Source organism: Leopardus geoffroyi, chromosome E3 (genome assembly GCF_018350155.1).
Source record: "Leopardus geoffroyi isolate Oge1 chromosome E3, O.geoffroyi_Oge1_pat1.0, whole genome shotgun sequence".
In the NCBI taxonomy this organism is placed as follows: domain Eukaryota; kingdom Metazoa; phylum Chordata; class Mammalia; order Carnivora; family Felidae; genus Leopardus; species Leopardus geoffroyi.
Genome location: NC_059340.1, coordinates 14,946,209 through 14,965,588, shown reverse-complemented (window position 1 = coordinate 14,965,588; position 19,380 = coordinate 14,946,209). Strand labels below are relative to the sequence as shown.

Here is a 19,380-nt window from a genome sequence, read left to right as displayed (position 1 = left end):
AATTAGTTCAGGCCCAGACAGGATAATCTGCCTTTTGGTTAACCTACAAGTCAGATTATTCAATATTTTAGTTTCTTTTGCAACTTTGAAATTTATCCCTTCACCTTTGTCATATTCTTAGTTACAGTTCTTCCTTTGCTACGGGGGAAAGGATTACACAAAAGCATGGATACTGGGAAGAGGAAAGTCATGGGAGCCATCTTAGAACTTTGTTTACCATACTTACCAATGAAGAAAATCTAATGACATTGTCAAAAGAAAATCCAGAGGGTTTTACTTGTGAATATTTTGTTGAGTGAGAAACAAACTGCAAACAGGGAGACTTCAAAATCGAGAGGTAAGAAACTCAGCTCTCTGCGGTTGCAGCTCAGTTTATAAAACGTGATGAGGAAGCACATTGCTTTCTAGGTTACTAGAAACTCCTTTTCAGAGGAGTAGCAGGCACTACATAAGCTTATTTCTTAGGAAGCTGGAAGGTCACCCTGACATGAGGAAAGCTTAAGTTTTGTTCAAGGTCAGAGTCAGCATTTGGGGAAAGTCAGGACAGTATAATGAGAAATAGTAAAAGTGTTGCCTTGTTCTTGATCTTAGGGGGAAAGCCTTGAGTCTTTCACCATTCAGTGTGTTAGATTTAGCTTTTTTGTAGATGCCCCTTATCAGGTTGAAGAAGTTCTCTTATATTCCTAGTTTGTTAAGAATTTTTAAATATGGATGGAGGGGCGCCTGGGTGGCACAGTCGGTTAAGCGTCCGACTTCAGCCAGGTCACGATCTCGCGGTCCGGGAGTTCGAGCCCGGAGTCAGGCTCTGGGCTGATGGCTCAGAGCCTGGAGCCTGTTTCCGATTCTGTGTCTCCCTCTCTCTCTGCCCCTCCCCCGTTCATGCTCTGTGTCTCTCTGTCCCAAAAATAAATAAACGTTGAAAAAAAAAATTAAAAAAAATATGGATGGAGGTTGAATTTTGTCACGTGTTTTTTTTCTGCATCTATTTATGAGACCATTTATTGTTTATTTTTCCTTTGGGCTTTTCATATGGTGGATTACACTGATTGTTTTTGAATATTATAGGCAGACTTGCCTTCCTGAAATAAATAGCACGTGGTTACGTTGCATTGTCCTTTCAGTTTTGCAGGATTTGATTTGCTGATTTTTTAAAAAGGAATTTTGCATTTACGTTGATGAGGGATATTGGTCTATAGTTTCCACAAAATTTTGGCTAATTTCCGGACATCCAAACAAGTTAATTCTGACTTTTTTTTTTTCCAGTTAAAAAAATTACTTTTATGGAGTAACAGAATTTTAGAGTTCCCCACTCCGTCAGTTTTGCTGATATCACTTGCTATTTTCTCACTTCAAGTAAAATGTAGAGACCTTACCGCCAACATAAGTCCTTTTATTTTCTACTTTTATATTATAGTTGTCTTGTACGCTATTTCCTCAAAGTGGTAGGCTCTTACTGGCTCTCATTGCCCCTCCTGCTTTGGCTTCCATGGATTGTTTGGGGGCTGAGATACAAGATGATAGAGAGAAAAGAGAAAAAGAAAGAACGATTGTGAATTTCATATTCTCTCTTTTAGGAAACCACTTACGCATACAGTAAGTCAGAATTTGAGGCATCTCCTGGAGTCTTCTCTGTTGTGCTAATTCTCACTTTCCGGTTTCAGGTTTCACTACATTCAGACCTGAAAATACCAGAAGAAAGTAATGATAAACTCATCACCAGTGGGTGGTCTTTTGAATTCTCATGTTTTTCCCCAATCTGCCTGTTAGTAGTTATTTTCAGAGTCCTCGGATAGCTGCGGCATACATTCCGTCCTGTTTTTAGGCTACACTCAGTGGGATATATATGGGTTTAATAGGCTTACTTCACCTTACCCTGAAGTGGAAGCATGGTCCATTGACTTTTTGGCAAAAGTGCAAAGGCAATTTAATGGAGAAAGCATAGTTTTGTCAATAACACTGGTGCAAATGCTGGATATCCATAGGTAGCACGTACAAATATAGACCATATTTCAATATACATCCACTCTACATACACATGCTTCAATCTGTCCATATCACCATATTCAAAACTTAATTCATAATGCATCTTAGACCCAAATGTAAAGCGTAAAATTACAAAACTTCTGGGAGAAAACTTTTGTGACCTTGGGTTAGGCAAATATGATCCCAAAAGTATGATTCCTAAAAGAACAAATCAAGAAACCAGACTTCATCAAAATTAAGAACTTTCTTTTTATTTAAAAAAAAATTTTTTTTTTCAACGTTTATTTATTTTTGGGACAGAGAGAGATAGAGCATGAACGGGGGAGGGGCAGAGAGAGAGGGAGACACAGAATCGGAAACAGGCTCCAGGCTCCGAGCCATCAGCCCAGAGCCCGACGCGGGGCTCGAACTCACGGACCGCGAGATCGTGACCTGGCTGAAGTCGGATGCTTAACCGACTGCGCCACCCAGGCGCCCCAAGAACTTTCTTTTTAAAAGATACTGTTAAGAGAAGGAAAAGACAAGCCATGGGGCAGGGGGAGGGGGTGGGAGACAAGCCACACGCTGAGTGGCAATATTTGCAAATCATATATCTCATAAAGGACTTGTATTCAAAACATATAAAGAGCCCTCTAAATTCAATTTAAAAAACCCTCAATATAAAAGTGGGTAAATTATATGAACAGATAATTTGCCAAAGAAGACATAAAGCTTATATCTTATATAAAGATATAAAGCTTATATAAAGATATAAAGATATAAACACCTGAGAAGATATTCAACATCATTAATCATTAGGGAGATGCAAATCAAAACTGTAAAGAGATGCCGTCATAGGGGTGCTTGGGTGACTCAGTCAGGTGGGTGTCTGACTCTTGATTTCAGCTCAGGTCATGATCATGAGGTTGAGTCCCACACTGCGCCCCATGCTGAGCATGGAGCCTGCTTGGGATTCTCTCTCTTCCTCTCCCTCTGCTCCTCCCCTGCTCATGTGCACGTGCTTTCTCTCTCTAAAATAAAAAGAAAACAAATACAGTGAGATGCCATCACATACTTATGAAAATGTCTACAACTAAAATGACTAACTATACCCAGTGATGGCAAGAGAGTAGGGCCACTGGAAGGCTCATACACTGCTGGTGGGAATGCAAAATGGTACCATCACTTTGAATAATAATTTGGAAGTTTTTTAAAAAAGTTAAACATACATGGTAATACATTAATTTAATCCATTCTAAATATATCTGTCATACGACCTTCCATTCCACCTCTAGGCATGTAACCAAAATAAAGGAAAGCATATGTTCATATAAAGACTCAAACATGGGGCGCCTGGGTGGCGCAGTCGGTTAAGCGTCCGACTTCAGCCAGGTCACGATCTCGCGGTCCGTGAGTTCGAGCCCCGCGTCAGGCTCTGGGCTGATGGCTCGGAGCCTGGAGCCTGTTTCTGATTCTGTGTCTCCCTCTCTCTCTGCCCCTCCCCCGTTCATGCTCTGTCTCTCTCTGTCCCAAAAATAAATAAATGTTGAAAAAAAAATAAAAAAATAAAAAATAAAAAAAAATAAAGACTCAAACATGACCCCAAATTGCTCGTTGCTCATTTTATTCATAATAATCAAAACCTGGAAGGAACCTAAATACCCATCAACTGGTGAGTAAATAAATTATGGTGTATTCATCCAATGAACTATGATTCAACAAAATTTTGTTACATACAAAATTAGGGGTGCATTTCAAAATATTATGCTGGAATAATGAAACCAGACTACAAAAATGCATATACTACAATTTTGTTTCTTTTTCTCTTTTTTTAAAAAAATGTTTATTTATTTATTTTGAGAGAGAGAGAGAGGGAGGGAGAATCTCAAGCAGGCTCCTCACTGTCAGCATGGAGCCCGACGTGGGGCTCAGTCTCATGGACCATGAGATCATGACCTGAACTGAGGTCAGGAGTTGGCCACTTCACCAACTGAGACAACCAGGTACCCTCTACACTTCTATTTCTATAAAGCTCTAGAAAAGGGAACTATCACGTTTCTTACAGGTGAGGGGAGAGGATAAAGGAAGTGGAAGGAAGAGATATGAGGAAACTTTTGGAGGCAATGGCTTCATGGGTGTGTATATGTATTAAAAACTTACTAAAAAATAAAAATAAAAACTTACTAAATTGAATACTTTATATGCAGTTTATTATATGTTAATTACACATCAATAAGCTTACTTTTAAAATGGGCATTTATTTATTTATTTATAAAAAAAATTTTTTTTAACGTTTATTTATTTTTGAGACAGAGAGAGACAGAGCATGAATGGGGGAGGGGCAGAGAGAGAGGGAGACACAGAATGGGAAGCAGGCTCCAGGCTCTGAGCCATCAGCCCAGAGCCCGACGCGGGGCTCGAACTCACAGACCGCGAGATCGTGACCTGAGCTGAAGTCGGGCGCTTAACCGACTGAGCCACCCAGGCGCCCCATTTATTTATTTATTTTAAGCAGGCTCCACAGCAATGCGGGGCTTGATCTCACAAAGTGTGAGATCATGACCCAAGCCAAAATCAAGAGTCAGGTCCTTAACCGACTGAGCTGCTCAGGCACCCCCCAAATGGGTTTTTAAATCATTCTCTGTGATGGTGAAATCAGCAGAAATTCCCCCAGTTCTTTGGCTCATGGTTAAAGTGCTATTTCCCACATTGTCTATTTGTGTAAATTTGTTAAGTTCATTAACGGTCATTTGGGAGGAAGCATATTGATCGCTCTCAGTCAGCCTCCATAGTATCTGAGTGTTTTCTGGCTCTTTATCACTTCATTCGTCCCATGTTCTCATTTTCTTTATTGTTCTTTTTTTTTCTTTTTTTATGGAATACTTCACAAATTTATGTGTCATCGTGGCCCAGGGGCCATGCTAATCTTCTCTGCATTGTTCCAATCTTAGTACATTTGCTGCCTAAGTGAGCGCTGTTCTAAATTTTTGAGCTGAATGTTCAGTATATTTATTTCTATTCCTTCAATTAAATTGTATTTTCCTGTATATAATTGTATCTACTGATATAGACAAATATACTGAAGGAAGCCAAAGTCACGCTAAATCCCCTCTCCAGATTAAAACACTGCTGACATTTTTGTCAGGCTACTTCCTGACATCTTCCTGTCTGTGCAAACCATTTTGTGTGTGTGTTTGTATGTGCGTGTGTACGCAGAAAAGTATACAGCTCCTAAGTGTACCGATGACCACAAAGTGTGCATACCCAGGTAACCGGCGCTCAGTTAACAGAATATTGCCAGCCTGGCAGAAGGCTTTGTACCCACTGCCCGTCACCACCCACTCCGCACCAACCCAAGGATAACTACTGTCTTGACTTCTAATGACATAGGTTACTTTTGCCAGATTTTAAATTTTATTCAAATGTCATCATGAAGCATGTATTCTGCTTTATCTGTCTTCTTTCAATCAGCATTATATTTGTGAGGCTCATCTATATGACTTTAGGGGGTTCATTCACCATTGTTGAGCTGTCTCTCCATTACGTGACTGTGTCATAATTTATTTATCCACTTTATTGTTGATAGGCATTTGGGTGGTTTCCAGTTTGGGGCTATTATGAACAGTGCGGCTATAAATATGCTAGTGCACGTCTCTTGCGAGCACATGAATGCTGTCTTATTGGTTATATACCTAAGAGAGAAATTGCTGGGTCATAGACATGCAATTTAGATGTACCTAACTTCGAATACTGTTTTCTAACTTGATTTATGCACTGAACAATACGTCATAGGTATATTTCCATGTCAATTAGTGGTATTAACTATGTGACCGTACCGTACTTTAATCATTTAGTTGTTTATTGATGGGCATTTGCTTCGCCTCTGATTTTTCATTAATAGGAACAACAAAATACTCCATATACCTATAAACATCTTTGTTCAATTGGCTGACTGATTATGGTTTTAGGATAAATGCTTAAAACTGGAATTGTTGCCCATGTGCATATACACTTTGATACACATTGTCCAATTACCTTTTTGAAACGTACAACTTGCAATCTCACCAGCATTTACTAAGAGGGAATATTTTTCTATATCCTCACTCACATTGGATTTTATGTATGTTTTAAACTCTTGTCAGTCAGATAGAAGAATAACCTGACATCTTTGCATTAAGTTATATTTCTTTTTTTTTTTTAATTTTTTTTTTTTTTTTACTGTTTATTTTTTATTTTTGAGACAGAGATAGAGCATGAACAGGGTAGGGGCAGAGAGAGAGAGGGAGACACAGAATCTGAAACAGGCTCCAGGCTCTGAGCTGTCAGAACAGAGCCCGATGTGGGGCTCGAACCCACGGAACTGTGAGATCATGACCTGAGCTGAAGTCGGACGCTTAACCGACTGAGCCACCCAGGCTCCCCAAGTTATATTTCTTTATTAGTGATTTTAAACATACTTTTATGAATATATTTCTCACTTTATGCACTTTGCCATTATTTTTATCTTTTTATCATTGATTTAGAGGAGTTTTTTATATGCTGACAAAATAATCCTTTGACTATCTATGTTGTAAATAATTATTCCAGGTTTTTGTTTACGTGTTAATTGGGTTATATGTGTTGTGGTTGTTGGTTTTGTACACATTTTTGATGTTGCTGTTACTGTTTTTACCTTTTTCTTTAATGGAATCAACTTTATAAATCTTTGTCTTCGTGGTGTCTGGCTTTTGTTTTGTGCTTTAAAAGGATTCTCTCACCTGAAGATTATAATATTAGTCTCTATTTTTCTCATAGTATTATGGCTTTATTTGTTACACTTACATCTTTGATACACTTGAAATCTCTTTAACTATATGGAATGAAGAGTTTGGTTTGACTCTTTTCCAAATAACACTTTGACTGATTATTTCCATTTTAATTTGAAATGCCACTTTACACAGTATCCAAATCCCTAAGTCTCTGCGTGTCTACTCTGTACTAAGAATTCAATTCCGTTGCTTTGTTTATCCATTTATCCAACAAATACTTATGTGCCAGGCACTTTCTAATCAAGTGAGCTATATCAGTATAAAAAGGAGACAAAACTCCTCTCCTCATGGAGCTTCCCTTTCAGAGGAAGATATAAAGGCAGATAATAAACCAGAAGTATTCATTTTAATTCATCTCCTGAATTGGAATGAGGAAGTTTTAATCACTATAGATCTATAGGATATTTCAATATCAGGTAGAGTTAGTTCTTCGACATTAATTATTTGGCCTCTTTGTAAATACTGAATCTTACAGACGAACTTTAGAATCAGTCGATCCGATTCCAGTATAAATCCCATTGGGATTTTGATTCTGATTGCCTGGAATTTTGAAATGAATTTAGGGAGATCTGACATCTTTACAATAGTTTTACTTATCTAATAATAAGGTATACTTCTCTAGAGATGCATGGGGGGCTCAGTCAGTTGAGCGTCTGACTCTTGATTTTGGCTCAGGTCATGATCCCAGGGTCGTGGGATCGAGCCCCATGTTGGGCTCTGCACTGAGTGTGGAGCCTGCTTAAGATTCTCTCTCTCTCTCTCTCTCTCTCTCTCTCTGTGCCCCACTTTCCCACTCTCTCTCTCTAAAATAATAAAATAAAATAAAATAAAATGAAATAAAATAAAGTATATTTCTCTAGTCAAGAATTCATTTTATTCATGTGTCCTTCTATGTCTCTCAGTAGAATTTAAAGTTTTTCTCCACATAGATTAATTTTTGGTTGCTATTGTGAATAGAACTTTATTTCGCTTTTACCATATTTTATGCCTTATTATTATTGTATATAAGAAAGCTATTGATTCTGGTATGTATTTTTATAACTTCCCACTTAAGTGAATTCCCATACTGTTCCTGAGAGTTTTTCATGATTTGGTCTTAGGTTATTTGTTGTATAATAGTACATTACAAATATTTTCACTGTGGATTATACTCTGTCATTACTAAGTGACTCTCCTTGTCCTGTTTAACCATTTTCATCTTGAATTCCGTTTTGTTTGGTATTTAAATTGTGAGCTTTCTTTTCTTTTTTTAAAATTCTATTTATTTTTTATTTCTATAAATGTTTATTTATTTTGAGAGAGAGAGAAAGACAGAGTGTGAGTGGGGGAGGGGTAAAGAGAGAGGGAGACACAGAATCTGAAGCAGGTTCCAGGCTCTGAGCTGTCAGCACAGAGCCCAACGTGGGGCTCGAACTCACGGACCGCGAGATCGTGACCTGGCTGAAGTCGGACGCCTAACCGACTGCGCCACCCAGGCGCCCATCTTTTTTTTTTTTTTTTTTTTAATTGAAGGATAATTGGCATAGAACATTATATTGGTTTCAGGTGTCCAACATAGTCATTTGACATTTGTCTACATAGTGAAATGACCGCCCTAAGTCTGGTTACCATCTGTCACCACCCAAAGTTACAAGGATTTACTCTCTTAACAACATTCAACTATGCAATACAATATTATTGACCACAGTCACCATGCTGTGCATGACACCCATGGCTTATTAATTTTACAACTGGAAGTTTGTATCTCTTGATCCCCATTTCACCTATCCCTAAATCCCGCTCCACTCTGGCCACCACTAATCTGTTCTCTGTATCTGCATTTTGTTTTGCTGTTCACTTGTTTTGTTTTAGGTTCTAAATATAAGTGAAGTCATACATCATATATCTTTCTCTGTCTGACTTATTTCGCTTAGCAGAATACCCTCAAGGGCCATCCATGTTGTTGCAAACGGTAACATTTCACCCTTTTGTATGGCTGAGTAGTATTCCATTGTGTAATATACCACATCTTCTTTATCCATTGATCTATCAGCGGACACTTAGGTTGCTTTCATATCTTAGCTGTTGTAAATTATTTTGCAATGAACATAGGGATGCATATATCTTTTCAAATTAGTGTATTCATTTTCTTCAGATGAATACCAGAAGTGGAATTGCTGGGCCATAGGGTAGTTCTATTTTTTTTTTTTTCAACGTTTATTTATTTTTGGGACAGAGAGAGACAGAGCATGAACGGGGGAGGGGCAGAGAGAGAGGGAGACACAGAATCGGAAACAGGCTCCAGGCTCTGAGCCATCAGCCCAGAGCCCGATGCGGGGCTCGAACTCACGGACCGCGAGATCGTGACTTGGCTGAAGTCGGACGCTCAACCGACTGCGCCACCCAGGCGCCCCGGGTAGTTCTATTTTTAATTTTTTGAGGAACCTCCACCCTGTTTTCCATAGTGGCTGCCCTAGGTTGCGTTCCCACCAACAGTGCAAGAGGGTTCCCCTTTCTCCACATTCTTGCCAACACGTGTTATTTTTGTCTTTTTGGTAAGAGCTATTCTGACAGGTGTGAGGTGAGATCTCCTTGTGGTTTTTCTTTGCATTTCCCTGATGATTAGTGACGTTGAGCATCGTTTCATGTGTCCGTCAGTCATCCATATGTCTTTTTTAGGAAAATGGCTATTTTTCAGACAAATTGTTTGGGATTTGTTGCTGTTGTTCCTAAGTTGTGTGAGTTATTTATATATTTTAGATACTAACCCCTTATCAGATATGTGATTTGAAAATATCTTCTCCTGGGGTCCCTGGGTGGCTCACTTGGCTAAGCGTCTGACTCTTGATTTTGACTCAGGTCATGATCTCACAGTTTGTGGCTTTGAGCCCTGCATCAGGCTCTGTGATGACAGCATGAAGCCTGCTTGGGATTCTCTCTCCCTCTCTCCCTGGCCCTCCCCCATGCTTTCTCTTTCTCTCTCTCTCTCTCTCTCAAAACAGATAAGTAAACATTAAAAATAAAAATAATAAAAACCAATATCTTCTGTTCAATAAGTTGCCTTTTCATTTTGTTGGTGGTTTCCTTCACTATTCAGATACTTTTTAGTTAGATGTAGTGCCATTTGTTTATTTTTGCTTTTGTTACCCTTGCCTTTGGAGTCAGATCAAAAAATCATTTCCAATAACCAGTGTCAAAGAGTTTACCGTGCGTGTTTTCTTCTAAGAATTTTATGGCTTCGGGTCTTACATTCAAGTCTTTAATCCATTTTGAGATAATATTTTGTTTGGTGTAAGATAATGGTCCGCATTCTTTCTTTTGCATATAGCTAACTAGTTTTCCCAATACCATTTGTTGAAGAGACTGTCCTTTTCCCATTGCGTGTTCTTGCCTCCTCGGTCATAAATTAATTGACCGTATATGTGTGGGTTTATTTCTGGGCTCTCTATTCTGTTCCGGTGATATGTGTCTGTTTTTATGATGATACAAATACTACTGTTTTGATTACTAAAGCTTTGTAATATAGTTTGAAATCAGAGAGCATGATGCCTCCATATTTGTTCTTTTTTCTCAAGATCAATTTGGCTATTTAGCATCTTGTGTGGCTCCATACAAATTTTAGAATTGTTCTATTTCTGTGGAAAATGCCTTTGGAATTTTGATAATAATTATATTGAATATATAGATTGCTTTGGGTAGTATAGACATTTTTAACAATATTAAATTATTTTAATCCATGAGGGTAACATATTTTTCCAGTTATTTGTGTCTTTCATCATTGCCTCATAGTTTCCGGTGTGCACGTCTTTAACCCCCTTAGTTAAATTTATTCCAGTATTTTATTCTTTTTGATGCAGTTGTAAGTGGGATTGTTTTCTTAATTACTCTTTTGGATTATTTGTTGTTAGTGTATAGAAATGTAACAAATTCTATATATTGATTTTGTACCCTGTAACTTTACTGAATCTATTAGTTCTAATAGAACTATATATAAAACTATATATAAAATCAAGTTTTCTGCTAATAATAACCATTTTACTTCTTCCTTTCTGATTTGGATCACTTTTGTTTCTTTTTCCCGCCTAATTGCTCTGGTTAGGATTTCCAATCCTATGTTGAATAAAAATAGTGAAAGTGGGCATCCTTGTCTTGTTTCGGATCTTAAAGGAAGAGTTTTCAGCTTTTCCCTGTAGAGTATGTCAACCGTGGGCTTGCCATATATGGTTTTTAATATGTTGAGTTACATTTCATCTCTACCCACATTGTTGACACTTTTATCATGAATAGATGTTGAATTTTGTCAAATGTTTTTCTACATCTATTTAGATGATCATGGTTTTTATATTTCATTTTGTTAATGCGGTGTGTCATATTTACTGATCTTTGCATCACTGGAATAAATCTCACTTGATCATGGTGAAGGATCCCTTTAATGTATTGTTGAATTCAGTTTGCTAATATTTTGTTGAGGAGTTTTGCATCTATGCCCATCAGGAATATTGGCCTGTAGTGTGTGTGTGTGTGTGTGTGTGTGTGTGTGTGTGTGTGTTATCCTTGTCTGGTTTTGGTACCAGGGTGATGCTGCCCTTGTAAAATGTGTTTGGAAGAGTTCCCTCCTCTTTAATTTTTTGGAAGCGTTTGAGTGGGCTAGGTATTAAATCTTGAATTATTTGGTAGAAGTCACCCAGTGAAGCCATCTGATCCTAGACTTCTGCTTGTCGGAAGTTTTTTGATTACTGATTCAATGTTTTTACTGGTGATCAGTCTGCTCAGACTTTTTACTTCTTCATGATTCATTCTTGGAAGGTGATGTGTTTCTAGAAATGTATTCATTTCTTCTAGGTTGTTCAATTTTTTGGCATACATATACTTTTTCATAGTAGTCTCTTTTAATCCTTCATATTTCTGTGGTGTTGCTTGTTACTTCTCTTTCATTTGTGATTTTGAGTCCTCTGTCTTCTTTTCTTAGTGAATCTAGCGAGAGGTTTGTCAATTTTGTTCATCTTTTTCAAGGAACTAGCTCGTAGTTTCATTGATCTTTTATATTGTCATTTAAATCTTTCTTTTATTTATTTCTCTTCTGATTATTTTTTCCCTTTACTAACTTGGGGCTTTGTTTATTCTTCTTCTCCTAGCTCCTTAAGGTATAAAGTTAAATTGTTTATTTGACATTTTTCTTGTTTCTTAAGACAGGCCTGTACCTCTATAAACTTTCCTCTTAGAGCTGCTTTTACTGTACCCAATAGATTTGGGTATAAGGTATTTCCATTTTCATTTTTCTCAAGATACTTTTATTTCTCCTTTTATTTCTTCATTTCTCCAGTAGTTGTTCAGTAACATATTGTCTAATCTGTACATATGTGTGATTTTTCCAATCTTCTTGTGATTGATTTCTAGTGTCACACCATTGGAGTCAGAAAAGATGCTGGATATGATTTTTATCTTCTTCTTAAATTTACTGAGACTTGTTTTGTGGCCTAACATATGATCTATCCTAAAGAATGTTTCATGTACACTTGAGAAGAATATATACTCTGATGCTTTTGGATAAAATGCTCTGTATATATCTATTAAGTCCATCTGGTCTCATGTGTTATTTCTGGCTGATGTTTCCTTATTGAATTTTTGTCTGGATGATCTATTCATTGGTGTGAGTGGGGTATTAAAGTTCCCCACTATTACTGTATTACTGTCAATTCTTCCCTTTAGGCCTATTTATATTTGCTTTATATAGTTAGGTGCTTCTATACTGAATCTAGAAATATTTACAAACGTTGTATCTTCTTGTTGAATTGATTTCTTTATCATTATGTAATGCCCATCTCTGTCTTTTACTAAAGTCTTTGTTTTAAAGTCCAGTTGGGAGATGCCTGAGTGGCTCAGTCAGTTAAGTGTCCGACTTCCATTTGGTCACTATCTTGCCGTCCGTGAGTTTGAGCCCTGCGTCAGGCTCTGTGCTGACAGCTCAGAGCCTAGAGCCTGCTTCAGATTTTGTGTCTCCCTCTCTCTCTGCCTCTCTCCCACTTGTGCTCTCTCTCTCTCTCTCTCTCAAAACTAAACATTAAATTAAAAACAAAAAGTCAATTTGGTTTTCATATAAGTATAGCTACCTCAGTTTTCTTTTGGTTTCCATTTCCATGAAACATCTTTTTCCATCCCTTCACTGGTTAGTTGCGTGTGTCCTTACATCTGAAGTGAGTCTCTTATTAGTAACATATAGATGGGTCTTGTTTCTTTCACCCATACATCTACTCGATGTTTTTTGACTAGAGAATTTAGTCCATTTACATTTAAAGTAATTATTGATAGATATGTATTTACTTCCATTTGGTCATTGCTTTCTGGTTGTTTTGTAGTTCTTCTCTGTTCTTATCTGTTTTTCTTTCCTCACTTGTGGTTTGATGACTTTTGATAGCATTGTGTTTAGATTCCTTTCTTATTATTTTTAGTATATCTACTATAGGTTTTAGCTTTCTCATACATAACAATGTGTAGGTATGTCTATTTTAAGTTGAAAGCAAGTTGGAATACATTCTAAAACTCCACATTTTACTCCCTTCCCACAATGTTTTATGTTTTAAAAAATTTTTTTAATATTTATTTATTTTTGAGATATATAGAGAGAAACAGAGCATGAGCAGGGGAGGGGCAGAGAGAGGGGAGACACAGAGTCTGAAGCAGAATCCAGGCTCTGAGCTGTCAGCACAGAGCCCAATGCAGGGACTGAACTTGTGAACCACAAGATCATGACCTGAGCTGAAGCTGGACACTTAACCAACTGAGCCACCCAGAGGCCCCATGTCTTATGTTTTTGATGTCACATTTTACAACATTTTATTTTATGTATCCCTTAACTAATTATTGTAGCTGTAGTTATTTTCACTACTTTTGTCTTTTAATCTTTATACTAGCTTTATAAATGATTAATTCATTATCTTTACTATATATTTACCTTTACCAGTAGGATTTTTAGTTTTATGTGTTTACTTGTTCCTAATTAGTGCCCCTTCTTTTCAGCTGAAAGACTGAACATGTTTTGGAAGGCTGATTTAATGGTGATGAACTCCTTTAGCTTTTGCTTGTCTGGAAATTTCTTTATATCTCCTTCAGTTATGAATAATAACCTTGCCAGGCAGAGTATTCTTGGTTGGAATTTTTTTCCTTTCAGCATTTTGAATATATCATGCCACTCACTTCTTGCCTGTAAAGTTTCTGCTGAGAAATCTGGTAATGGCCTTATGAGGGTTCCATTGTCTGTAACAAGTTATCTTTTCTTCTGCTGCTCTTAAGATTCTCTCTTTCTCTTTACTTTTTACGTTTTAATTATAATGTGTCTTGATATGGTCTCTTTGGGTTCGTCTTATCTGAAACTTCTCTGGGATTCCTGGATCTGGATATCTGTTTCCTTCCCCGGGTTAGGGAAGTTTTCAGCCATTATCTCTTCAAATACGTTTTCCGCCCCTTTCTCTCTTCTACTTCTAGCACCCCTTTAATGCAAATGTTATTCTGCTTGATGCTGTCCTATAGTTTCTTTAAGCTATCTCCTCTTTAAATAAATTATTTTGTTTATTGTCAAATTGGCTAACGTACAGTGTGTACAGCGTGTACAGCGTGTTCTTGATCTTGGGCGTAGATTCCTGCGGTTCATCGCTTACATACAGCACCCAGTGCTCATCCCAACAAGTGCCCTCCTCAATGCCCATCACCCACTTCCCTCTCTCCATCCCCTCCCATTAATTCTCAGTTTATTCTCTGTATTTAAGATTCTCTTACGGTTTACATCCTTCCTTCTCTGTTTGTAACTATTTTTTCCCCCCTTCTCTTCCCTCATGGTCTTTTGTTAATTTTCTCAAGTTCCACATATGAGTGAAAACATATGGTATCTGTCTTTCTCTGACTGACTTATTTCACTTAGCGCAATACCTTCTGGTTCATCCACATTGCTGCAAATGCATGATTTCATTCTTTCTCATTAGCCATTCATCAGTTGATGGACATACAAACCCCTCACTGTAATGTAAATAATTATAACCTTTGGAAAATAATTGGGCACTTTCTTGAAAAGCTGAACAGCCAGTCATATACTTTACTGATAAGCAGTTGCATTTCAAGGCATGTGCCATAGACATTGTTTTGCAAAAGTTTAATAAACAAAGTGTTAATGGTAAAAAATAAAAAATAAAAAAAATTACTTTGTTGTTACTCCTTTTGGGTGAGTTTCATTAACCTGTCTTCCAGATCACTGATTCTTTCTTCTGTTTCATCTAATATGTTATTGAACCCCTCTAACATATTTTTCAGTTCAGTTATTGCATTCTTCAGCTCTGTGACTTCTGTTTGGTACTTTCTTATATTTTCTTTCTTTGTTGAAGTCTTCACTCTGTTAATCCACTCTTCTTCCAAGTTTGATGAGCACCTTTATGACCATGACTTTAACCTCTTTATCTTTATCTTTATCTATTTCACTAAGTTTTTCATATAAGGGTTTATGTCATTCTTTCATCTGAAATATATTCCTGTTTCCTCATTTTGTTTTACTCTCTGTGTATGTACATATGTATTGCTTGTTTGTAGGAGATGAACCTTATCATTTAACCTTGCCCTAGCTCTTGGTTGTCTCTCAGACCTTTGTGATGTTCTAAACAGCCTAACTCATCCTTGATGGGACCCAGTTGTTGAGGATATGCCAAGACCTGTGAGTGATCCAGAGGGAAGGGTATCAGCACCTAGTTTCAGACTAGTTGAAAGTTAGACCCTCAGACAGCAGCCTTTAAGGTATGCATAAGGTATGCATGCAGTCCTACGGGGTCACAATTGTAAACCTTGTTGTCCTCCAGACCACCTGATCCTTTTGGTGTCCTTTTGGTGACTATTGCAAAGATCAAGTCTCCAGATAAGTGTAAGAGTTCCTTTCTGGGACCTACTGGCAAGCTGTAGTGAGACCAAAGGGAGAGTACAAAGATGGAATCCCTAGCCCATGTTTTCTGAGAGCGTTCCTGTAGCCTTTAGACACATGGTAGGCCTGAAGCCTGCCCCTCAAGCTGAAGCTTCAGGAAAAGTAAATAGGCCTTTTTCACAGAAAGACTTGTGGTGGGTTTCAGTCTGCCATCTAGGCAGTGTTCTGGGGCTGGCAGCCTGCCAAGAGCTTTTTCTCCAATTGTTTCAGACTCATGGGGCCCTGAACACAATCCACTGGTGCTATGTACTCAGTACGCATCCCCTGTCTGGGCTGTGTACACAGCTTTGGTAGGGCCAAGGGAGTGGTGCAGGGGCAGGGCACTGCCCCCCTGGCTTTGGTAGGGCTGTGGGAGCAGTGTGGAGGCAGGATGCACCCCCACCATCAGGAAAAACACAAAGGTGGTGCCTGCCAGTGCCCCAGTCCCTAGAGAGAGTTCTAACAGGATCTTGTCCCTTTAGCAGACGCTGTCAGATTAGCAAACAAATCTCCTTCTCATATGGTCTAGGTGCTTGTCAAGGTGCTGCTTTTGTGCTGGGTCCCAGGGTAAGTGGATCTGCATGCAAACCCTTTAAGAGTGGAATCTCCATTTCCTACAGCCCTGTGGTTCTTCTGGACATAAGCCCTACTCGATTTTCAAAGCCAGACATTTTGGGGACTCATCTCTTCCATGAAGGTCTCAGGGATTGGGTACCTGATTTGGGACACAAACTCCTCACTCCTCAGGGAGAAGCTCCACATTTGTGAGATCCCTCCTGACTGTGGGCTGCCACACCAAAGGTGGGGACTGTAGGGAGGCCAGATCTCTTCTCCCACCCATCTCAATGTGGTCCTTTTAGCCTCTGTTTCAGAGAAACTGTTCAGCTAGCTTTCATGTCCTTTTCAGAGGAAAATTTTGCATATGTAGCTGTAGTTTTGTTGTGTCCACGGGGGGGGGGAGGCGAGTTCAGGATCTTCCCATGCTTACCATGGAAGCTGAATTGCCTCCCCTGGGCTTCATTCTATTATTTGAATTGGCCTGCATTTCCCATATTTTTACTTAAAACTTTTTTTGCTACTATTTCAAAAGAGATAACCCTTGTCATATGAGTGCCAATTATCCTGTTCCAATCCTACCTGGTTCTGCAATTCAGCTCTGGCACTGACCACGTGCAGTTAGCGCCAACTCGGCAAGTTAAAGGCCTAATCCTCCATAAGAGTGCCCCTGCTTTGGACACCAGCCTCAAGCTTATGGGGTTTTCAGGTCACACACACTTCTGACCAACTAACTATAAATGTGGTACCCAATATTCTCTTAGATTCAATAATTAACTAGAATGATTCAGAGAAGTCAAGAAAGTGCTCTACTTGTGATTCTAAATGATACAAATCAGGAACAGCCAGATGACGAGCCATGCAGGGTGAAGTCTGGGAGGGTCCTGATGGCAGAGCTTCTGTGCCACCTCCCTGAGAAATCAGGGCACATCGCCGTCCTAGGGCACATCAGTGTATCTACCAACCAGGAGCTCCACCAGGCCTCACTGCCCAGAGTTTTTACTGGCCTTTCTTGCCATAGGTACATTTGATTAACCACTGGTGACATGACTGAACCCAATCTCCAGCTTTCTTCTCTCCTTGGAGGTCAAAGTTTCAACCCTCTAATCACAAAGTTGGTCTTTCTGGTGACCAGCCCCATCCTGAAGCTCTCTCAGGGCCTACCATCAGTCTCCTCATTAGCATAGCCTTGGGTGTGTTCCAGGGGCTCAGGAATAGCCGACGTGTCTATCACTTGGGAGATCCCAAGAGTTTTAGAGGATCTGTGCTGAAAGCCAGGGGCAAAGACCAGACGAATTCCTTATTATACAGCACATACCTAAAAATTTAACAGTGCAAAAAATGTTTATATAGAAAACAAAAGTTATTCATAATCCCCCAACCCAGAAATAGTCACTGCTGATATTGAGTGAATGTTCTTCTAGAGTTTCTGTGCACATATCAGCACGTAAATAAAATTGCTTTTATGCAAATGGAACTACATTTAACATGCTGTTTTACAATTTGCTATTTTCAGTTATTTCGGGCCTATCTCCATATCATTACATCTAAACCAATCTTGACCTCATTATTTTAAATTGTTGCACTCAATACACCATTGCTTACTTTCTAAAACAAACACACACCCAACCAAAAAACCCTTTAGTGGGAATTAGCGTCATTCCTAGGTTCTTTTTCCTTCTTTTGGAAATTACCGCAATGTTTCCATGAAAATCTTTGTGTGCTTGTTCAAATACACATGTAAGATAAGTTCTTATAAAAGAAACCTCTGGGTGAAAAGGCACACATGCTTTAATTTTTACCGTGTATTACAAAGAGCCCTTTAAAAACATTTAACTCATGTACATTCCCACCAATGAATGCCTGCTATGAATTCTTTTACTTTCAACTTTTTTTAAACGGTGAGTTTTGGGTCGCCTGGGTGGCGCAGTCGGTTAAGCGTCCGACTTCAGCCAGGTCACGATCTCGCGGTCCAGGAGTTCGAGCCCCGCGTCGGGCTCTGGGCTGATGGCTCGGAGCCTGGAGCCTGTTTCCGATTCTGTGTCTCCCTCTCTCTCTGCCCCTCCCCCGTTCATGCTCTGTCTCTCTCTGTCCCAAAAATAAATAAACGTTGAAAAAAAATTTAAAAAAAAATAAAAGGCAAGTTTTACATGCATTTATCTTTAGAAAAATAATGTGTCATGCAACTTAAAAATCTTTTTTCTCTTCGGTGATTTAGAATGTATATTCTGTGGGTATTTAGTTCCACTAATTTACTTTACCTTCTTAAAAATATTTTTCAGTTAAGGCACTTGAACAGTTTCCATTTGAATCTTTCCTCTGGAAGATAAGGAAACATTACTTTCTCTCAGCTTCTCCATTTCTTTCTCCTCATCCTCCTTGTTCTCCTCTCCTCCTTGTCTCTCCATTCTTCCTGAGTCTGATATGCAGTAACCTGGTCAGCTTTTGGTAAACTACCCTTCGTGTAAGCGTGATGTCATTCGTTCCAGTGTCTGACATCATCGTAAACTTTTAAAAAACATCTACGTGTCCAATTTAACCTCTGGATGTGGGTGAAATCATTTTAATTCAACATCCATTCTACATATTAGTGGATTTTATGGGGAGTGATATCCAAAAGACTTAGCATCCAGCCCTAGTTACCAGGGTTCTAGAAGCTTCCTGCTGAGCCTTGGTTGTTCAATCCAGGAAATCGAGGGATTCTGGGGGGGGTGGTGTAAGGGGCAGTGCGGATATTTGGAAAGATGTAATTCTGATTTATACATGAATAACCTATGGAGACTTTTTAAAGTTACAAAAAGTGAGCTTTTTAAAAAAATACAAAAGATAAAAATAATGCATTCTTAATAGCAAATGCCAACAAGCCAGAACTAAATTGGCTGAGGAATGTGACAGTATTTACTCCTCTATCTAATGCCGTCTCATTCTCATCTCTCAGAGATGCCAGTTTGGCTTTTTATTAAACCCATTTTTTTCTATGCTTATAGAAACATGCGATGTTTTTACTCTTTCTCAATTTTTTATTTAAAAAATTTCAAACCTAGAAAAAAATGCAAAAATAGCACACAAAACCCACCCATATACCCTCTTCCCCCACCCACCCTGCCCCTGAACCATTTGAAAATTGGGGGAGAATAAATT

The 19,380-nt window shown here is 38.6% G+C and overlaps 1 protein-coding gene and 1 non-coding gene across 4 annotated transcripts in view; one reads left to right on the top strand and one right to left on the bottom strand.

Moving 5' to 3' along the window:
- The window catches only part of CALN1 (calneuron 1), a 539,412-nt gene that overhangs the window by 63,620 nt on the left and 456,412 nt on the right, over positions 1–19,380 (top strand). The window lies entirely within an intron of this gene.
- Positions 4,831–4,933, bottom strand: LOC123589837. The gene has a single exon (XR_006708484.1). It is a non-coding gene; the product is annotated as a U6 spliceosomal RNA (small nuclear RNA).